Here is a 24,024-nt window from a genome sequence, read left to right on the forward strand (position 1 = left end):
TATACTTTAGACCAATTCCGGGGTGTTGAGACCAAGGACCTCACACCCAAGCTTAGGATTACTGTGTCATTACTGTGTTATACTTTAGACCAGTTCCGGGGTGTTGAGACCAAGGACCTCACACCCAAGCTTAGGATTACTGTGTCATTTCTGTATAATACCTTAGACCAATTCCGGGGTGTTGAGACCAAGGACCTCACACCCAAGCTTAGGATTACTGTGTCATTGCTGTGTTATTCTTTAGACCAGTTCCAGGGTGTTGAGACCAAGGACTTCACACCCAAGCATAGGATACTGTGTTATTCTTTAGACTAGTTCCTGGGTGTCGAGACCAAGGACCTCACACCCCAAACTAGGATTGTGCTCTATATCTGTTATGACCATTTGCTCTGTCGACCTCGCTCTTGCTTTCTGATTCGGTACCTCTGCCTATCTGCCTACCAGCTGCCAACCCTGCCTGTACCCGGTTACCGAATCAGTCTTCTGTCTGTGTACCTTATCTGCTCATGTGTTGCCGACCTGGCCTGCCCGACCCTTCTGGCTGTCACTCACCCCTTGAGTGTTCAGTCTGTCTGTACTACCCGTGACACTATTCCACCAAGTGTCAGTTAGCTGCAAGGACCTGTTGCTCCCCAGAGAGTCCTTTCTGCAGTGCAGCCAGTGGCCTCTATTCCTTAGGAGTTCCCTGGCTGCAGTACAGCCTGATTACCTGTGTACCAGGGAATCACAGGCTGCCAGATTATCTCTATCTCCTTTCTTAAAGGAGTTAGTCTCTGCACAGCCGAGGGCCACCTGCTCCTCAGGTGGTCTTTGACTGAAGTTATCTGTGTCTCCCGCCTCACGGGAGATAGCCTTCAGTTGCACCAAACACACTCCATTAGGTGTCCAGAGGTTAGTCATACTTGTATTATTGGTGATTCTGCAGATCATCCATAATCAGGTATACATCTGTATTGTTGATGATTCTGCAGATCATCAATAATCAGATTCTCTCTGTGTGCTGCCACCAATCGTTACACAAGGTCAGACTATTATTTAGTTTACTTGGTGAGAATCAGAATCAAACTTAGAGTAAAATTCAATTCCCAGAATAACTTCCAGCATCGCCAACGTTAAGTGCTGGCAATTATTTAACTCATGTGATTTTTTTTTGTATGTCGCATGATACAAATAACACTGCGCTCCTATGCAAATATTACTTTACCCAGAAGTGGAAGAAAGAACGTTTTTATTTTTTTCCATCCAGGGTTCTATTCATGTGCTACAGTTAGTGGTTTTGATGTTGGGAGGTATAATTGAACATCAAATATGAGGGCAAATGAACATTAAACCTTTCATTTGCATTTCCCAGACATATTACTGCTTTCCATTTTGTATTTATTCATTATTTTCTTGTTGAATTAACAAAAAAAGTCCCCTTCTCAGACATTTTAGCCTCTTCTCCTACATACAGGTTGGTTTTTGCCAGAATGAACAATACCTTCCCAGATATTTTCCCTCCTTGCAAAGGCGCTTTGTCTGTGTCAAGGGCTTATCCCCACTTATGCGTAGAGATGGTCATCGGAGGTGCAGTGGCGCTTTGGCAGTGTTCATGAATCTGTTGGGAAAGTCCGGCAGAGTCCAGCGGCTTTGGTGGTGTGGTCCAGTGGAGAGCGGCAGGAGACTCTGCAATCCAGATATATGGAGACAAGCTAGAAGAAGTGTAAAGATAAGAAAACAGTATAAAGAAGGAAAAAATGCTGGAAAAAGATGTATGCAGAAGAAAGGTTACAGAAGTGGAGATAGAAATACACAAATAAAAAAAGGATACAGATGAAATATAAATACAATATTTTAATAAATCTTTTATTGTTATTGTGGTTTATTTCAAATAAATATTTTACTTCCATTCCTTTATCTAAATAGGTAAGGAGTTAATAATGACCCCCTTTACCTGTTTACATGGTAGAGAACATGCATTTGCGTGTCCCCTTATTAACTGCTTTTGCACCGCCCATAACTAAATTTACGCCGTGTGTATGAATGTTTAATTCTGATACAGTGTAGATTTTAAGTGGGATTAAACTCCCTAAGCTAAAATTCAACTACCTACTCCTTGGTACAGAAAAAAAAACACATGAAAGTATTCCCTGTGTGTAAAAACTTACTTTCAATGCAGAGAGAAGCAAAAGTTTGTACTGCTAATCAGCAAATGTAATCGCTGCCAGCTAGAAGCGCTTTAGCTGATCTCTTCACTCCACTCCCCCACCCCCCTATTTCCTTTCTCTCCCAAAGTATCTCAGCCATTGGCACATTAACATATCTACTCAGCAGAGCACATTTGTTTTTAAAAGCATTTCTTGAATGACAGTTGCTAAGTCAAACTACCCTACTACTAAGCCAATATACCTTGAGAATCTCCGATGAGGAGACGGAGTAGTCCAAAACCTTTCGGTTCTTTCAAATTTAACTGCTTTTTTCATTGTAATATACAAAAAGAGGACACCAAGAGCCCAATATGGTGTAGTATATACTGGCATCGAGTTAATTAATGAAAGAACAAATACAATTATACTCACAAGACAAGGTCACCTTTTAGGCAACCACTGTAAATACAGGTGGGGAGATTTAACCTGACTCCATTAAGAAGTCGTTCTCTGTAGACGAGAAGGGGGATGACACCCCTCCACCAGGGGTGGACTTGTACAATGTAACAAATAAACAGAGGTGCCAAAAGAATAAAAATAGCTAAAAGAAGTAGAAGTAGAAGAGGCAGTGGTGGACTTACCACCTCCAAGCAGACACAAGAAAATGCTGATGCAGGTCTGAGTATGAGTCAAGCGCTTGGCTCATACCCAGACCTGCTTTCTATGTACTCCTACTAATTGCCTGATGAAGCAGGGTCGGTCCTGAAAAACGCATTGTATTGATCCCCAGAGTATGTAATAAGATGTCTCTGTTGATCATCATTTTCTTGTTTCTGCTTTGAAGAGTTGAGTCCACCACTGCCTCTTCTACTTTTAAACTTTTTAGCTATTTTTATACTTTGACAGCTTTGTTTATTCAATATATTTTTCACTGTAATGGTCCTTTAACATTTGTCTTTCAACTTCAACTGTGATTTATTGATTGCAGATAATTTTCTCCCATCATTGTGTTTCTGGAGTACACTGTCCTGGAATGGAGATTAAGGGTGTGCTAACCTTGCCTTGGTTTTGCTAATCAGCCCCTAAGCAGCAGAAATATGCCAACTATATGTTACAACCTATGGTTCACATTTATTAAAGTGAGTTTGAAGAATAAGCCATGACATCTTCTGTCACAGTTGTACTTGCTGGTAAAAATGTGTGTTGATGAGAAGCCATCGGTTTCTGTCAATGTACAGTGATGTACAGTGGCCTCAGACTGGCAGGCATGGCTTCAGAACAGATTTTCCAGCTATGCGTGTAATTAGAAGCCAGTCTGCTCATGACAGTCTCTGCTGTACAACTGCTGACAGGGGAAGATGAGAGCTTTCTGGATTTTCCAATACTTTTCATTGTCACCTGTCTTTTTTGCTGTTGGCTGCTTCCCGTGTTCCATCATCCTTCATGCTTCATTTCCTTAAAGGAACTGGGAAGATTGCACGCTTTGTCATTGTGGGCACTCAGGGTGGTTCAACTCCGGGACTTATTTATCAACACTAACCTCTGTTCCCTTTATATTTGCTTGTTTATATGATATACAGCTCATATGATGTTCAAACACATAGGGATGCCTGTGTGCATCTTTGGTAAACTCCTAAATACTAACTCCTAAATATGAAAACTGGAATTATTTCCTCTGAAGTAAGGTCACTCTTGTGCTGAAGAGCATGTTGGCAGCTTTACAAATACGCCATGAAAGAGGAACTGTTGTGAAAATAACAATGGATAAAATTGTTTATTTTGTACAATATCCTTTTACAGTATAGATTATTTAGTAAGTGTTTGCCCATTGTAAATTCTTTCCTCTCCCTGATTTACATTCTGAAATGTATCACTGGTGGTAACATCTTTAGTTCTGCTAGGTGATCTGTACGGAATGTTCGTTACTGAGAGTTCTATGCACAGAGGGAGATATTGCCCGCTTGGAAGTTGGAAAAAAGCCGTTATTTCCCACAATGCAATGGGGTTCACAGACAGCAAACAGTCAGGACCTTGGTCATGACATACACTGTGGGAGGGGTTTCACCACAATTTTAGCCATATAGACCCCCCGATGATCTATTTGAGAAAAGGTTAAGATTTCTCGTGGGAAAGGGGGTATCAGCTATTAATTGGGATGAAGTTCAATTGGTTAAAGTTCCTCTTTAAATGCTTATGATGTAACTTCTTTGGATATAGCAGACAGTGATTTAATGGCGAACCCCTTTACCCCACTCCATAGACTTTAAAATGAATGCTGTGCTAAGTGTGTATATATTTATTTAAATGAAATACTGTAAATATCCATGCATATCTCACGGAGAGAATTCTTTCTGTTGTTTTATAGGCATATAGCTGTCACCATGGTACTATTTCAGTCCAGACATATAGCTGAATTTAGCTCCAAAGCATGTACTATATTTCCTGACTATGATCACATTGCATGCATATCTGTTGCACACAGAAGCAACAGCAATATCTTTGAGACTGAAATTTGTTCCTTATTTGGCGAATGTTATATTTTGAAACTAAAATAAGTTTATACATTTCGGGTTACGAACGCCCAACTTACGAATGACCCGCTGATACGAACGGCCTGATCCCGTTGCGATGATGTCACTTCCGCATGGGGGAAGTTTGAAGAAGCGGCTTCAAACTTCCCCCAAGCGCCGGCGCGTGCAGCAGCAGCATTGGACTCGCCTCCAAACCGAGTCCAACGCTGTCTGTCATCTTCTCTCCGCATCCAGATCCCTCTAGCCGCATACAGCACCGCTTCCTGAATGTCATGTGACATACAGGAACCTGTATGCCACATGGCATACAGGTTCCTGTATGTCACATGACATTCAGGAAGTGGTGCTGTACGCGGCTAGAGGGAGCTGGATGCGGAGAGAGGAGGACAGACAGCGTTGGACTCGTAAGAAGGTGAGTCCAGGGGTCGGGGGCAAAGAGGAGGCTGCACAGAGGGGGCAAAGAGGAAGCTGCACAGAGGGGGCACAGCAGGAATGGAGGCACAGAGGGGACATAGAAAGGCACAGGGGACAAACAGGCACAGAGGGGGACACTGGAGGCAAAGGGGGGCACATAAAATGCAAAGGGGACAGAGATGGCACAGCGTTTCGACTTAAGAACGGATTCAGGTTAAGAACGAGCCTACAGTCCCTATATCGTTTGTTAAAGAGAACCCGAGGTGGGTTTGAAGAATATTATCTGCATACAGATGCTGGATCTGCCTATACAGCCCAGCCTCTGTTGCTATCCCAAACCCCCCTAAGGTCCCCCTGCACTCTGCAATCCCTCATAAATCACAGCCACGCTGCTGACAAACAGCTTGTCAGAGCTGGCTGTGTTTATCTCTCTAGTGTCAGTCTGCTGCTCTCCCCGCCTCCTGCAGAACTCCAGTCCCCGCCTGCATCCCTTCCCTCCCTGCTGATTGGAGGGAAGGGACGGGGGCAGGGACCGGAGCTATGCAGAAGGCGGGGGAGCAGCTGAGACTGACACTACAGATGTAAACACAGCCTCACAGCATGGCTGTGATTTATGAGGGATTGCAGAGTGCAGGGGGACCTTAGTGGGGTTTGGGATAGCAACAGAGGCTGGGCTGTATAGGCAGATCCAGCCTCTGTATGCAGATGACATTCTTTAAACACACCTCGGGTTCTCTTTAACCACCCTGGCGTTCTGATTAAATCGCCAGGGTGGCTGCGGGAGGGTTTTTTTTAAATAAAAAAAAAACTATTTCATGCAGCCAACTGAAAGTTGGCTGCATGAAAGCCCACTAGAGGGCGCTCCGGAGGCGATCTTCCGATCGCCTCCGGCGCCCAGAATAAACAAGGAAGGCCGCAATGAGCGGCCTTCCTTGTTTTGCTTATATCGTCGCCATAGCGACGAGCGGAGTGACGTCATCGACGTCAGCCGACGTCCTGACGTCAGCCGCCTCCGATCTAGCCCTTAGCGCTGGCCGGAACTTTTTGTTCCGGCTACGCTGGGCTCAGGCGGCTGGGGGGACCCTCTTTCGCCGCTGCTCGCGGCGAATCGCCGCAGAGCGGCGGCGATCAGGCAGCACACGCGGCTGGCAAAGTGCCGGCTGCGTGTGCTGCTTTTTATTTCATTCAAATCGGCCCAGCAGGGCCTGAGCGGCAGCCGCTGGCGGTGTTGGATGAGCTGAGCTCGTCCAGACCGCTCAGCTGGTTAAAGGGAAGGTTCAGGGAGGGTGGAGAAAAAATAAAAATCAATTTCCACTTACCTGGGGCTTCCTCCAGCCCGTGGCAGGCAGGAGGTGCCCTCGCCGCCGCTCCGCAGGCTCCCGGTGGCCGACCCGACCTGGCCAGGCCGGCTGCCAGGTCGGGCTCTTCTGCGCTCCAAGTCCTTGTACTTCTGCGTCCCACGCCGGCGCTCTGACGTCATCGGACGTCCGCCGGGCTGTACTGCGCATGCGCAGAACTCTGCGCATGCGCAGTACAGCCCGGCGGACGTCCGATGACGTCAGAGCGCCGGCGTGGGACGCAGAAGTACAAGGACTTGGAGCACGCGCAGTACAGCCCGGCGGACGTCCGATGACGTCATAGCGCCGGCGTGGGACGCAGAAGTACAAGGACTTGGAGCGCAGAAGAGCCCGACCTGGCAGCCGGCCTGGCCAGGTCGGGTCGACCACCGGGAGCCTGCGGAGCGGCGGCGAGGGCACCTCCTGCCTGCCACGAGCTGGAGGAAGCCCCAGGTAAGTGGAAATTGATTTTTATTTTTTCCCCACCCTCCCTGAACCTTCCCTTTAACCGGGGACTACCTGTACACAACTCCCAATGCATATAAAGTCAGAGAGCTGTTGTATTATCCTGTTTTTATGCTTTTTTAACTTCGAGATCAGCCATGACTTTTGTTTAGCTTTGAATGGAGAGGTGAGGTGGTAATACTCCTAACAATGTATTTCTTTTTTCAATCCTTCTTGAGGAAATTTCCTCTAATTTCCTTTTTTAAAAACTGGTTACTGAGAGGAAGGAAAAGAGAAATCTCCAGTAGTAACACAGAGCAAAATCGAAATAAACTTTTTTTTAGCACAGTGGGAAAGTGTTAAAACTGTTAGGTTTCCATCATTACACTTTCCAGTGGCTGTTACTGCAAAGATGAGACACAGGGAAACATAATGTTAAACGTTCGTCTGCCATAAAAAAAGGCAAATGGTGTAAATCTAGGGTAAAAAAAAATCTTCCTCCTGAGCAGTTTAATGTCTACAAACACCATACTGCCTGCAGGGTTTTTTCAGCACACTGCTTTGCCATTGCTGTCAGTGGCACCATTCTGATCAGTTATGAATTCTGCCATAGATATCTTCTGCAATAAGTCACTCAGCATATGTCTTTTTTCCACCCAAAGGGTGCATTCTCACTATCAATTGCATTGCAGAATAATTCTACGTGTGAATTCACTGCCCATGCAATTCTATGAGTTTGTTCACATCTCTGCGTTGCAACGGATTGCGTTATTCTATTCTAACTCACTGTATGCATCTTTTCAATTAACCTGTATGTTATAATGCGTGTGTTATGATCATGTCTGCAGCATGTATTGTTGGCTGCAGTTTGACTGAAGACAAGCAGTTTTTGATGTCATTACATGCATTTGCTTGCATAGTTTGGTTTGCACTCAAACTAGTTGCTGACTCTATCTGCAGTGGCTCTGCAATGCTGGCCAGCTCAGGATTGAATAATTACCATTCACCTGTGTGGGAATCTGCATGTCTGCTCCCATTGGATGACATCAGTATAAAGATCTGCTTCCTGCAGGGCTCCTTGGGCTATCATAGCGTCAGTTAAGCCTGTCTTGCTGTTGCTTTAGTCCCGGATCGTGTTTCTTGTTCTAAAGATACTTTGCTGGTCTTGCATTATATATTGGTTCATTGCCAATATATATGCATACCAGCACGTTTATTATTTTACTTGTATTCGTGTTACGTTGATACATCAGTGACGCTGATATATACGTACACGAACTGTTTATATCCTGTGTTCAGTTAGTCAGCTTTCCAGCACGTTTTGGTAGTTTGCGCGTTTCGTGATCACCCGTGCTGAGTTAGTTAACCTGCTCCTGGTTCTGTCTGTGGATTGCGTTCATCTCTGCGAAGAGATAACGAATCCTTCTGAATCCTGTCCTGTTACCGTTTGTGGATTGCGTTCATCTCTGCGAAGAGATAGCGAATCCTTCTGAGTCCTGTTCCCTGTATTGCTCCAGTCCTAGTCAGTGTTCCTGCTTATGTCATATATCGGTTCATTGCCGATATATACATATGTTAGTCAGACGTTACAAATAGTTTCATTGATAGCTGTAATTGTAATACACTAGGAAAACATACTTATTGTATATTTATCTGTGTTACGTTCATCTATCTTGATCCTGCTTTTTCCTGACTATCCTGTCTTGTCTTTGTGAGGCACGCCATCGCTGCAAACGCATTGGCTGTCTCATTCTAGTCTCTCTTGTTGTGGACGCTTGCTGTCACTAAGTAGTGGCTAGTTAAGCAAGCGTTCATTCTGTCTACCTGTCCTGATCTCCTCAGTTCTGGTTTATGCGCTCAGCGCTACTTTGCGCTGAGACGTTATCACGAAAGTATTGTTTGTGGCTGTTCGGATCTGCACCGGCTCTGTGCGCCACAATCTCCTATTAGAGTCAGTCCTCTCCTCCACTAAACTGGGGATATCCTGATTCCTTGTGCTGGTGTGTGTACCCCTTTCACGTCAGCTTATGCATCGCGTGCTGACCATGGAGAATACACCTCCAAGCGTGACAGCGTGCAGTGTCTATTACAGTTCACACACACTATAAGACATGCATTATGTAATACACACAGTGTGAATCTAGCCTTAAAGGATACCCGAGGTGACATGTGACATGATGAGATAGACATGGGTATGAACAGTGCCTAGCACACAAATAACCATGCTGTGTTACTTTTTTTCTTTCTCTGTCTGAAAGAGTAAAATATCAGGTATGGAAGTGGCTGACTCAGTTCTGACTCAGACAGGAAGTGACTACAGCGTGACCCTCACTGATAAGAAATGCCACACTTTCCTAGCAGAAAATAGCTTCTGAGAGCAGGAAAGAGATAAAAAAGGGTCAATAGTTCATAGATTTTAGCTCTGGTATACTTCAATGAATGTGTCATTGAGTAAAGACAATAAATCTGTTAAAACTTAAAAGGTAGATTTCAACATAAAATAAAACTGTGGAATATCTTAAAAAGTCATTTTTAGGTGAATGAAGATAGATACAATTGTTTATTTTTGCTTTGTCCTTTAAACTTAGTACAGATCCTGTGAATGAATTATTCACAATGATCTAATTAGTGGTCATAAAAAGTTGGTATGGCTGTCCAAACACTACTGACAGCAGGGAAAAGATAAGAATTCAACAGGTGATCATTATTCTGCAAGGGGAGAGGGAACTGAATAAATATAAAATGTAGCAGCACCTGTCAGTAACCCAGTCCAATGTTAAAACCTAAATGTTTAGCTCTTTGAATCAAAATAAGAACATGGAACGCCAGAACATTTTTACTTAGGATTATTTCTTGTTGGAACGTGTATTTAGCAACAACAGTCTATTATGTGTATATATGCATTACCAGCTAAAACCAGAGGGTGGCAGAGTGTTCTAGTAACATAGTCTTTACTACAGCCTGTGTCTGCAAGAGGAAGCTGTTAATAAACTTGTTTGTTGTTCTATTCGTTTGTGTATTAGCCAACAGAGCCATTAGCTATGAAGTTGTTTAATATCTGTTTCTTCTATTTCTGTTTCAGTTTATTTTAACTTAATTTTCACTTTAAAATTCAGGCAAAACCTTAAACACTTGCTGGAGGTTTTACAAATGTTCAAGTTCCTGTATTATTAGTTTATTTTATTATTTTGTTTAAAAAGAGGCCAGTAATAAGTCAGAAGGTTAATATGGCTTGTGTTATGCTGTGCTAGATCAATGATGTATGTTCCATTCATCCTTTCATTTTCTTTTGTGAACTGCAATAGTAAACCTGTACTGTTGCTTTGATTATATCAATTTATCATGTGGGGATTTTTAGTTTTTGTTTTCTGTTCAGCTAATGTCTTATGGGCTTGGAGAATAAAAGACAACCAATCAAAGTGACTCCTTAACCTCTGTAAAACAATGAAGTAGCTGAGAGCTGCACAAAATTTGCGACAGTGACTGACATGTTATTGTTGGCTTCTTGCTCGGTAAAGAAGGTGGGACATAATGAGGCTTTCTTCATTGCAGCCTACAGAAAGCCAAGGTCAGACACATATCCTGAAGAACGGCTTCCTCTGTAGCTGCTTCATATGAATTTGCAGAGCAGCTACTTGACTGCACATTTTTCCTCTCCTCTCTTCAAAGTAGGTGAGAAATAATAAGATATTGTACTTGGCTGTCAATTCCAAGCCAAGGTCATGGGGACACAGTGGCCAGACTGGTTCCTCTGTTTATCGCTGCAACATATTAACCATTTAGAGGGCAGGATGACCCGCAATCAAACGAACATGAAAACCCAGATGTTTGTGACTACTGAAAGGCCTTTGATTCCTGCTGCCAAAATCTCCAGTTAACAATTTAGCAACTTGCACACAGATGTGATATAATTCTGTGCATAGCTTTCCCACCTTATAAACACTTGTGTTTCAGGAACCATGTGAAAGGGTCACTGTAAGGCTTGGTGGTGTATTCTCCACAGTCAGCATGCAACGCATGAGCTGGCGTGGAGGAGGTACACACACTAGCACAAGGAAACAGGCTATCCCTAGTATAGTGGAGGGGAGGACTGACTGCAATAGGGGATTGTGGCGCACAGAGCCGGTGCAGATCTGACAGCCACAAACAATGCTTTCGTTATATTGTCTCAGCGCAAAGTAGCGCACAAACCAGAACTGAGGAGATCAGGACAGGTAGACAGAATGAACGCTTGCTAGCTAGCGGCTACTTAGCGACAGCAAGCGTCCAAAACCAGACAGACTGGAATGAGGCAGCCAATGCGATGCGGCGATGGCGTGCCTCACAAAGACAGGACAGGACAGTCAGAAAACAGCAGGATTAAGATAGATGAACGTAACACAGATAAATATACAATAAGTATGTTTTCCTAGCGTATTACAATTACAGCTATCAATGAAACTACTTGTAACGTCTGACTAACATATGTATATATCGGCAATGAACCGATATATGACATAAGCAGGAACGCTGACTAGGAATGGAGTAACACAGGGAACAGGACTCAGAAGGATTCGCTATCTCTTCGCAGAGATGAACGCAATCCACAAACGGTAACAGAACAGGATTCAGAAGGATTCGTTATCTCTTCGCAGAGATGAACGCAATCCACAAACAGTAACAGAACAGGATTCAGAAGGATTCGTTATCTCTTCGCAGAGATGAACGCAATCCACAAACAGAACCAGGAGCAGGGTAACTACCTCAGCACGGGTGGTCACGGTACGCGCAACCTACCAAAACGTGCTGGAAAGCTGACTAACTGCACACAGGATATAAACAGTTCGTGTACGTATACATCAGCGACACTGATGTATTAACGTAACACAAATACAAGGAAAATAATAAACGTGCTGGTATGCATATATATTGGCAATGAACCAATATATGATGCAAAGACCAGCAAAGTATCTTTATAACAAGAAACACGATCGGGGGCTAAAGCGACAGCAAGGCAGGCTTAAGCTGAAGCTATGAAAACCCAAGGAAACCCTGCAGGAAGCAGATCTTTATACTGAGGTCATCCAATGGGAGCAGACATGCAGATTCCCACACAGGTGAATGATAATCAGTCACAAGCTGACAGCAGGGAAAGACAGACAAAGCTATGCAACTTGCATGGAAATAGATCAGAACTGCCTGAGCTGCAGCACTACTTCCAGCAATAGCTGCTGCAGCAGCGATCATTACAGTCACCATTTATGTGTTTTATTTAATAAAAGTACATAAAATGAAATCTTGATTGGTTATTCATGTCAAGATTTACATCTATTACAGATCTTTACTTTTTGCACAGTCTAACAGAAATGGTGTGAGAATTTGGCCTTTGTGACTGTAAAACCTTGTACTGATGCTCAATTTCTGCCATGTGCAATAATCTTTGGAGTTTGTTGTGGATGATTGCTGTGGCTGGCTGTCGGTAACTGACCTTCCCCCCAAACACTTGGCATTCAAATATAGTAAGAATATTAGATTGTCCATGATAGGGACATTAGAATGTGAACCCCTCTGAGCAAGAATTCAGATAGCCATACACTGTTAGATATGGTACATCATTGGTGTAATTGCCTTCTTAAAACAGAAGGAAATTTGCAATAATTCAGTTATAAGTGAACATTTGTGGTTACCTACAATGCACCACCACTAAATATTCAAATTAAAGGGATAATTTGCATATTTAGTAGGTGTGCATTGTGGGTAACCACAAATGTTCACTTATAACTGAATTATTGCAAATTTCCTTCTGTTTTAAGAAGGCAATTACACCAAGCTTTGCTTTTTTAGTAGGAGGGCTTTTTGGTTCCTTTTATCCCCCTATACGCGTTGCTGCATATCTACGCGTGCGGAATGCGGCAACGCGTATTTTTGTACGCGTAGCGGTCCGCAATAGCGCTAATTGCATTGGTGAATGCGTCCAATAATACGCATGGCGGCCGGCGACTGGTGAGTCGTCAAAAACGAAACTAAGTGACAGCGGGGGACCAGAGGATTCCAGAGCGGCGCCGAGGGCACAGGACTGCTGCAGGGGGCTGGTAATAGCCCCAGGTAAGTAAAACTCTTTACCCCCCGTTCAGTTAAGGTTCCCTTTAAATCAAATTGGCATATTTATTATTAAAAACAGAAAACACAAGTGCGCACGACACCCGGATACACCAGCTGAGCTCCCCCAGCGGTAGGATTACACAACAAATACAGAATACCTGGTTCGCCTCCTCTCCTTGATAAACTAAACAATACACAGAGGTGGCGCACTCAGGTATTACTTGATCCGTGCAGAAAAATTTGTTGAAGACACTCTGAGAAAATGTATATATTGCACAATGTTGGTGTAGGTTAGGACCCTCATATACCACAAAAAACTCTATGTTACTGCTTCAGTCACAAAGTCCATACAGTGTGTGCACAGTCCATATTAATATCACAATAGAAGCTTTTCATTCCTTCCAGATAAACTTTTCTTTTCCCTTGTGCCAATCGTACATCCTATAGAACAGCCTCCACCTCACCCTTTGGTGCCTCACTCACCGTCTGAGAAGACCCTCAAGTGGGTCTATTGCAACGTTGGGACCGTTCCCGGGTCGTCCCCCACCACTCTGGCAAACAGCTGGGTAAAATATCCACCACTCTATGATGCCGTTCTTATGCTCAACTTGCTGTGTCTAAAAACTCAATAAAAAGCCTCCCATAGCATAAAAACGTTTCAATTTATTGTGTATACAAAATTATATTGCACTCACACTTTCCAGGAAGATATAATCGCATAGAGTATTATCTTCAATGCGGGCTCTCCCCCGCTATTGCTGGCCACCGGCTGGCTGATCCTAGTAGTCCCACTTAGTTCCGCCGTTAGTGCGCGCTGATCCCGGCTTCACTCTCGTAGGACGCCGCCGTGTTGCTTTCCCCAGTTCCTGGTTGCGTGACTAGGCTCCGCCCGACATGTTTCGTCAGCATATGACTCATCAAGGGACTGGGGCCGGCCACGCTTCAGGAACTTTTATGCCGCTCCTACCAACCCACCCCGCCCGACGTCACACCACCCGCGCTACGAGTGGGACCCAGGGCTGCCACTCAACAATCTGAGCTACAGTTACCGCCCACCTTGGTCATTCGGGGGAGACTCCGCTTACAACCAAAACAAAGCATAGACTTAACAGCCACAATCTTCTACGTGCTTCATACCCTCCTTCCATCCACCCCACCTCTATACATGTTTATACTAATCCCTGGATGGCTTTATTAAATTGCACAGTACATATGTAGGTTATGCTGATTAAACCCATGATTCAAAAATATGAGGAATCATTCATTACAAATATAAAAACTATATAACATATAAAAAATATATAAAAAATTGGCTCAAAATATAAAACATTAATAATTGATAACTAAAATCCCTGTTAACCTACCCTGCCTACTACAAAAAACCCACATTGCAACAACCTCAACGCCCCTCATACCTCCTCATCATTATACTGCCTATTTTTCCCCAGGGGTACATCAGTTTCTACACATCTAATCCCCCAAGAAACATACAATATCAACATCTATATTAAGGCATGCTGGTCTTAAAGTGCCCATGTTATAGATCCATCGTGTCTCTTCCTGAGACACCATCCGGGTCATATCAGACCCCCGCCATGAGGGAACAATTTTCTTAACTGCACAAAAAGATAATTCCTTAGGGTCACAGCCATGCTGGGCTGCGAAATGGGCTGAAACACTGTGATTAGGATACCCTTTCTTGATATTTCTGACATGTTCCCCCATTCTTTCTTTAAGGGTCCTAGTGGTCCTCCCAATGTACTGCCATCCACATCTACACCAGGCCAGATATACCACATGTTTATCATTACATGGCAAGAATTGCGTGATCCTGAAGTTCTTGCCATTTCTGAAGGAGGTAACCGATGTTGTTTTAACCCCTCTCGATTCTCTACATGCCTTGCACCCCCTGCAGGGAAAAAAACCTGATGTTTGCCATCCCTGCATTCTAGGTGGCCTCACTGGATCCACGCAACTAGGCGCAAGAATCTGTTTGAGGTTTTTTGCCCTTCTATATATGAATTTTGGTTTTGGTGGAATGACACTCCTCAGTACTGGATCGGTTCCTAAAATATCCCAATGTTTATATAAGATTATCTAAAGATCCCTATACTGTGCGCTGAAAGTAGTTATAAAGGCCAGACCATACTCACCTTGTTGGTCATCCCCAGCCACAGGTTTTAACAGATCCCCTCTCTTTCTTTGTCTTACTCCTTCTATATCTCTATCCAATTCATCACTGTTATATTCTTTTTCCAAAAATCTATTTTTTATTACTCTTGCTTGTTCATCAAAATCATCTAAAGTGGTGCAGTTCCTGCGCATCCTTAAAAACTGCCCCTTGGGTATTCCATTAATCGATGAGGGGTGATGGCAACTTTCCTTGGAAATGTAACCATTTCTGTCTGTAGCCTTAAAAAAACTTTTTGTAACCACCTCCTCCCCTCTCCTATTAATTTCCAAATCCAAAAAATGAAGTTTATCCACACTGAATTCAGCAGTCAGGGATATATCCATCTCATTACTGTTGAGTTCATTAATAAAATTAGGGAGTGATTCTATTCCACCACCCCACACGAAAAACAGATCATCAATAAAAAGATGCCATGTTTTCACCTGTGTACTCTCACTGAGGACTTTCTCCTCCCACAGGCCCATGAATAAATTAGCCAGGCTGGGGGCATAACTTGCCCCCATAGCACATCCTTTATGTTGGATGTAGTATTTGCCCTCATACCAAAAATAATTTCTCTCCAATGCAAACTTCAACAGCATAAGAATATATTCCCTTTGCTCTTCCTTCAGTGTGCCATCTCTATCCAGGAATACCTTAACCGCCCGCAATCCTAATTCATGTTTTATATTTGTGTACAGTGATGCTACATCGGCTGTGACCATGATGTCACCATTTTCCATTTTCAGTCCTTCTAGTATATTCAACATATTGACTATCTGTTTTTCGTGAGGGGTGGTGGAATTGAATCACTCCCTAATTTTATTAATGAACTCAACAGTAATGAGATGGACATATCCCTGACTGCTGAATTCAGTGTGGATAAACTTCATTTTTTGGATTTGGAAATTAATAATAAGCCTCCGGATCCTAATGAGGCTTCCCACGCCGTCCTCCATCCGTCAGGGGTCTCGCTGCAGCCCTCCGTGCAGCGGTGACGTAATATTTACCTTCCTGGCTTCTGCGCAGGCGCTCTGACGGCTGTCGGCTCCGAAGTAGGCAGAAATACCCGATCGCCGTCGGGTCTGCTCTACTGCGCAGGCGCAAGTTTCCGGCGCCTGCGGAGTAGAGCGGACCCGACGGAGATCGGGTATTTCCGTCTATTTCCGTGCCGAAAGCCGCCACAGCGCCCCCGGCGGAGCCAGCAAAGGTAAATATTGAAGCTACAGTCGGCTCTGTCGCCGGCTGTTCGGAGGGCTGCAGCGAGGCCCCCGTGGGACAGAGGACGGCGTGGGAAGCCTCATTAGGATCCGGAGGCTTCCCCCACCCGAGGTGAGTACCCCCCCAGGGGAGGTTTTTGTTGTTACAGAGTCTCTTTAAAGAAAGAATGGGGGAACATGTCAGAAATATCAAGAAAGGGTATCCCAATCACAGTGTTTCAGCCCATTTCGCAGCCCAGCATGGCTGTGACCCTAAGGAATTATCTTTTTGTGCAGTTAAGAAAATTGTTCCCTCATGGCGGGGGTCTGATATGACCCGGATGGTGTCTCAGGAAGAGACACAATGGATCTATAACATGGGCACTTTAAGACCAGCAGGCCTTAATATAGCTGTTGATATTGTATGTTTCTTGGGGGATTAGATGTGTAGAAACTGATGTACCCCTGGGGAAAAATAGGCAGTATAATGATGAGGAGGTATGAGGGGCGTTGAGGTTGTTGCAATGTGGGTTTTTTGTAGTAGGCGGGGTAGGTTAAGAGGGATTTTAGTTATCAATTATTAATTTTGAGCCAATTTTTTATATATTTTATATATTTTTTATATGTTATATAGTTTTTATATTTGTAATGAATTATTCCTCATATTTTTGAATCATAGGTTTAATCAGCATAACCTACATATGTACTGTGCAATTTAATAAAGCCATCCAGGGATTAGTATAAACATGTATAGAGGTGGGGTGGATGGAAGGAGGGTATGAAGCACGTAGAAGATTGTGGCTGTTAAGTCTATGCTTTGTTTTGGTTGTAAGCGGAGTCTCCCCCGAATGACCAGGGTGGGCGGTAACTGTAACTCAGATTGTTGAGTGGCAGCCCTGGGTCCCACTCGTAGTGCGGGTGGTGTGACGTCGGGCGGGGTGGGTTGGTGGGAGCGGCATAAAAGTTCCTGAAGCGTGGCCGGTCCCAGTCCCTTGATGAGTCATATGCTGACGAAACATGTCGGGCGGAGCCTAGTCACGCAACCAGGAACTGGGGAAAGCAACACGGCGGCGTCCTACGAGAGTGAAGCCGGGATCAGCGCGCACTAACGGCTGAACTAAGTGGGAATACTAGGATCAGCCAGCCGGTGGCCAGCAATAGCGGGGGAGAGCCCGCATTGAAGATAATACTCTATGCGATTATATCTTCCTGGAAAATGTGAGTGCAATATAATTTTTTATACACAATAAATTGAAACATTTTTACGCTATGGGAGGCTTTTTATTGAGTTTTTAGACACAGCAAGTTGAGCATAAGAACGGCATCATAGAGTGGTGGATATTTTACCCAGCTGTTTGCCAGAGTGGTGGGGGACGACCCGGGAACGGTCCCAATGTTGCAATAGACCCACTTGAGGGTCTTCTCAGACGGTGAGTGAGGCACCAAAGGGTGAGGTGGAGGCTGTTCTATAGGATGTACGATTGGCACAAGGGAAAAGAAAAGTTTATCTGGAAGGAATGAAAAGCTTCTATTGTGATATTAATATGGACTGTGCACACACTGTATGGACTTTGTGACTGAAGCAGTAACAGAGTTTTTTGTGGTATATGAGGGTCCTAACCTACACTAACATTGTGCAATATATACATTTTCTCAGAGTGTCTTCAACAAAATTTTCTGCACGGATCAACTAATACCTGAGGGCACCACCTCTGTGTATTGTTATATTTATTATTAAAGCTGTAGTTTTATATGCTATTGAGCACTTCAAAGCCAGTAATGAGAGTGAGTCTGATCCGTTCTGTATACTGCACCACTCGATATTCCAATCTGTATGTCAATTGGTAGATTATCAGTTGAATGGTATCAGAAAGTGAATGTGTAGTGCATGATGAGTTATGGCCAGCATGCAAAGCAAAATAAGACTCTAAATCTCAGATAAAAGTATACGGGCTGAATCACTGTCTATTGGATTATAGATCAGCACAGCAGCATACAGAAGGAAGGAGTCCCATACACAGTCTCTTCATGCCAGTAGAAATAATCTGTCTTGCTAGTGCCTCCACCAATAAATATATATCTCCTTCCACTGTCCTCAGGACGTCCCCCTTGCCTTATCAATTGATGTTTTTTTTTTTATGACTTTCTCTTATTACCACTTAGGCGGGAAGCGCTACAAGCCAGTGGGCCCTAAATGGTTAAGGACCCACAGAAGTGAGTGGATCGTTCTTAATTGCACTTATTATTAAAGCATGTATGACTTTTCTCCCAACACTTAGGGAGTCCCTTTCTCACCTTTTGTTTCCATACATGATCGGAGTACTATTGGAGCTCAAAATTACGTACAGAAGAGGCAAGGGGGACGTTCTGAGGACAGTGGAAGATAATGTGTATCTACTGGTGGAGGCTCTCGCACAACAGATTATTTCTAAGACTTATTTCAAGACTAATAAATCAAAAATGTGTTTTTAATTTATAAATAACTCACTGATTAATTTTTTTTATTATATTTAAATTATTTGAACAGTCTGCTATAAGGAAGAGCAGCATACAATCGGTAATTTCTATCCACCTCTAGTTTAGAAGAAATATTCAGCAATAAAGAGAGTAAGAGTAAGCTGGAAGTATTTTCCTTGAAAATGCACCACTGTTATTGAATTGTGGGAAGCAGCAGAAAGTTTATTTTGTATGAACATTGCTAATGTTGTACTGCACTCACTAATTTTTATACTGCTTGCCAAAGGCTAGACGACCCCATCAGTTTGATTCTTGAATGGGTAACTTGTTCATTACGTGAAAATGAACAGTGGCCTGGCCTAAATTGTACCTGGGGCCAGAACATTAATTTGTTACAGATGCTGTTAAGGTATTTTTTGGTAACAGGACCTTTATATGTGAGAATCTGAAGCTTTATTGATGTGCCTAGGAGCCATGAGAAGTGGGGACTGGGGAAAACATTACCTAGAAAACAGGAGAGTTAATTAAAAAAAGACCAGTGAACTGAAAATAACCAGATTTTTTTATGAATGTTACATTATCATATAACATTGGCTATTTTTTGCTTCTTCTTGGCAGCTTGATTTTGGTGGGCAGAATAGAAACATATTGAACTTTAAAAATAGCATTTATTAATGATTTTACACAGTGCTGACATGCCATGCAGCCTATATAGAGAAGCTAGAAATATTCCCTTTCCATTAAGGAACCTGCAGATGTCTGTGGTATTGTGTAATACTGATCTGCTATTACAGAGCAGTTGTAGTCACACCGTAAAGCCTGGTGGTACAGTATGTTACACACTTCTTTTCATTTTCAAATACTTTATTTAAGGAACTTTTCACAAGAATGAAAATTAACAACGTACAGTACAATATCATTGAGAAAGAACGTTTCATAGTTATTGCCATATCAAAATTATCTCCATTACAAGTTGTAGCAGTAATTACGTTCTATAGCAGTTAACAAATACTCTCAAACATTTCAAAAGTAAATATCATATAGAAATTAGCCATTAAAGTGCTGTCAGAACGTTTAAGAGACCTTTACACAGGAATTGAGTCTGAAGAAGGCTTATTAGCTGAAAGCCTACTCTTTTTCATTAGCCAGTAACTGGCATCATCATGATTCAAAACTTTCTGCTTTTACTGATGGCTACATGGTACAATACTCTACTGCTACTACTTTGATTAAAGAGAACCCGAGGTGTGTTTAAAGAATGTTATCTGCATACAGAGGCTGGATCTGCCTATACAGCCCAGCCTCTGTTGCTATCCAAAACCCCACTAAGGTCCCCCTGCACTCTGCAATCCCTCATAAATCACAGCCGTGCTGTGAGGCTGTGTTTACATCTGTGGTGTCAGTCTCAGCTGCTCCCCCGCCTCCTGCATAGCTCCGGTCCCTGCCCCCCAATCAGCAGGGAGGGAAGGGATGCAGGCGGGGACTGGAGTTCTGCAGGAGGCGGGGAGAGCAGCAGACTGACACTATAGTGATAAACACAGCCAGCTCTGACAAGCTGTTTGTCAGCAGCGTGGCTGTGATTTATGAGGGATTGCAGAGTGCAGGGGGACCTTAGGGGGGTTTGGGATAGCAACAAAGGCTGGGCTGTATAGGCAGATCCAGCCTCTGTATGCAGATAATATTCTTCAAACCCACCTCGGGTTCTCTTTAAAGCTGTCATTTTAAGGCTAGCTGATCAGTTTCTTTGGCTTGGGGTAAAGAGAAATGTGTAAGAAAGAGTTGTACTGTGTACGGTGTTAACCATAATTTTTAATCACCTTCGGTAGTACGTGAGTTGAGATTAATGGTGAGCTGAAAATTGTTATAGTTTGGAATTTAAAGAGGAACTGTAACCAAGGATTGAACGTAATCCCCTTCCCATGAGAAATCTTCATCGTTTCTCGAATAGATGATTGGGGGGGGGGGGGGGGGTCTGTATGGCTGATATTGTGGTAATACCCCTCCCACAATGTGATGTCATGACCATGGTCCTGACAGTTTTTTGACTGTGAGCCTTGTTGCATTGTGGGAAATAACAGCTATTTCAGACTGCCAAGCAACCAGTATCTTTCTCTATGCATATGTATATCTACCTAAAAAAAAAACCTTTAGCCTTTCGCATTGTTGGGGGGCGTGGTTATAGATAATGGCAGTTGGGGCTTTTGTTTTTGTTTTTTCACATCTATGAGTAGTAAAGATGATTACATGCAGGCTGATTGTGAATCATACAGTATGAACAAATTACATGGTGAATTTCAATCATTTCTTGATCTCTACTTCCCTGTGCCTTAGGACACTACTGGTTCATTGGAAGCCTCTCTCCATAGAACAGCATATGCTGCCTGGCTGTAGCCCAGCAGTGTGTCTGTATAGTGTTCACTCTACTGTCTCACTAATGACTAACTAATAATCGTTAAGGGTAACATAAATTGTGTGTGACTGTACCCTTGGCTCCTTACCTGCAGATAAGATCATAAAAATGTCTTAAATGCACTTTTCCATGATTTCTTGCAATCACCTTGTTGACAAAAATCTCATCCTGTATAAAAGATAATTATTATTAAATTATTTGTCAAGAACTGATTACAATGGTCACTGTTAATGTTAATCGCATAAAAAATACAGCAGTGAAAGTAAAAATATATGTTGTAAGTAAAATATACCATATCAGGAGTTGGATACCTATTTCCAGTCCTTGCTCTCTCACTTAAAGGGACTCTGAACTGAGAACATACATGGAATATGGATTTACCAGGGGATTCAACCCCCCCCCCCCCCCGTAGCCTGTGAGGTCCCTCTGTGTCCTCTGGGGCCCCTCTGTGGTCCCACTGGTGGCTCCATTAACCCAGCGACTTTGGCTGTAGTCACACATACGTGCTCTGTCCACGTGCCCGGTGCAATCACGCGCCCATCATCGTAAACTTCCTGCGCATGAGTGGTTCAGTCTTTCAAGAACCGCGTGGACGGGCTGTGCATGCGTGACTTCAGCCAAAGTTGCCGGGTTAAAGGAGCCACCAGCCTGACCACGGAGGACACCCAGAGGACACTGAGAGACCTCACGGGCTCCAGGTAAGTCCAGATTCCATTTATTTTTTTCTGTTCAGGGTCCCATTAACTGGATGATCATGAAAATGCACTCAAATTGCCAAGATAATCACAGGGGTGAGCAGGAAACTTCACTCATGTACCAACAGGACTTAGTATAGCAAGTCCACTAAAGCTCAGCATTGCAAAGGGAGCAGAGCTGAACTTTTGTGGTCTTGGTATAAGCCACAAGGACATAATATAACTACTTTGGAAAATATGTCAATACTGACAACTCAATGGCAGTGAGTTATATCCTCTTTCAGCTTGTGGGAAAAGAAAATATTCTCTCTTGGAGTATGCGTTGCAAATATTTTAGCAAAACATTTAATATTCCAAGTTTCCTCTGTTGTTTTAAGGATGTGAAGCAAATCAATCGGTAAGAAGAGACGATAACAGAAGGTTCCTGTACCGGATTAGCCCAGGACTTTGAAACAGAATTTCTGCACCTCTAGTATCCCCTTGGATATTTGTAGTTGTGATCTATAGAATGGCCTGTTCACCCCAAAGCAATGGCAGTCGCTTCTTTATAATGTACATTCAGTTAATGATGTACTTATATGTGGGAAAACATGTCTGAATATCAATAACATTATTAATGGTAAATACATTCATTCTAATCTCGCAAAATGTGTACTTTAAGCGGACAAATTCTAAAATGTAATGCTTTTGTTCTCTAAGCAGACTATTTACTTTCTAGTTACCATCCAAGCAAAGAAAGAAGAATTTGGTTGCTTTCATCCATCAAACATGAGACTGTTGCCATGGTTGCTAGGAAGCATACTGTTTATCAGTGATAATCCATGTCACTAATATTTTCACACACACAGCCATCTCTGGGGTATTTTGGCTTCCAACTAATCAAATTTAAAGTATGAATATTTTAAAATAGACTGCATAGAAATCAGACACATAACAGTTACTGAAATAACATTTGCTGCTGAAACTATATGGTATAATTGTGTGTATTTTCTTCTATATCAGGTGTTTATTTTATCAGGATTACTTTTTGAGAGGCTTCCTTCAGCTCCTGTTTTGTTAGTTTGTTAGTTTCCATCCTACAGTAAATGCCACTTCTTGTTTATATATTTTCTCCACGATTTCCTGTAGTGCAGACAGCAGACATGGCTTTCAGATTGTGTTTACAGAAACTGAGTACTGCTAGTGACATTCTATCTCACAGGCATTACAATCTATTTACTGATTGCAGCTAACATACTCTTGTCTAACTTGTGACTGCTCCAGTGTTCTGCTAGGATTTTCTTGTCAGCAGCTGTATGCTTGGGATGGCGTTGAAGCAAAAATAGCTATTCTGAATTCTATGTCTTTCTGTCATTTGTAAGGCGACCATTGCATGTTGTTAGCAGCGTCAGTATTATCAGCTATAAAGTTTAAGTATAACAAGTGGATTATGTGATTTATTGACCAGGCGTACCTGCCATGAGGCAAATTGAGATGCATACATGCAAAAAGGGCGCCTGGAAATTTGGGCGCTCAGAAATAGCCAGTAGTAGAATATTGTTACATTTGCCAATATTCTACTACTTTATCTACTACTAGCTAGCAATTACAATAGTAAAATATCAGTAAATGATTCTGATATTTTACTACAGCTAAACCCAACCCTATTCTCACACAGAACCCTCCCTTACCGATGCCTAAACTTAACCACCACTCCCCACACTCCTAACCTTAACCACCTGCCCCCCCCCCCCATGCCTAACCTTAACCGCCCACCTGTGCCTAACTTTAACCACTCCTGCATTCCTAACCTTAATCGCCCCAACCTTAAGTGGGTGTCACCAACTCCCCTTTTTTTCCTCAATCCCTTCACAGTCCTTCCCAGCACATACAAAGCAGGGGACCTGCACTTCTATCTGCAGTAGATGATTTTTGTTTTGACAATAATAGGACAATTATCAAGTTGTAGGATCCAAACCGCAATTATCTATTGAAAAAAAAAGCTTGAAAGAAGTTGGAATTGGTCAATATACAACAAAATGTTCTCAAAATATAAAAGAAGGGCTATAGGTGCAATTCACAAGAACATTTGAGAATTACATAGAATTTGGCTTGAAAAAATCCAACCCAGCCCAAGCAAGTGAAACTGGTTGTACATCCACAAACATATTCCTTGTC

General features: G+C 43.0%; 1 protein-coding gene and 1 long non-coding RNA gene across 4 annotated transcripts in view; one reads left to right on the plus strand and one right to left on the minus strand.

Moving 5' to 3' along the window:
• The window catches only part of KIF26B (kinesin family member 26B), a 568,793-nt gene that overhangs the window by 137,895 nt on the left and 406,874 nt on the right, over positions 1–24,024 (plus strand). The gene's annotated exons all lie outside the window — the stretch shown is intronic.
• On the minus strand, positions 1,337–22,635 carry LOC137504091 (uncharacterized). 2 transcript variants are annotated; one of them, XR_011019414.1, is made up of 3 exons: positions 22,579–22,635; positions 21,261–21,340; positions 1,337–1,691 (listed from the first exon to the last, which is right to left on the minus strand). It is a non-coding gene; the product is annotated as an uncharacterized lncRNA (long non-coding RNA). The 2 variants fall into 2 exon arrangements; XR_011019415.1 differs by having other exon boundaries at positions 22,590–22,629.

This window comes from Hyperolius riggenbachi, chromosome 4 (assembly GCF_040937935.1).
Source record: "Hyperolius riggenbachi isolate aHypRig1 chromosome 4, aHypRig1.pri, whole genome shotgun sequence".
NCBI lineage: Eukaryota > Metazoa > Chordata > Amphibia > Anura > Hyperoliidae > Hyperolius > Hyperolius riggenbachi.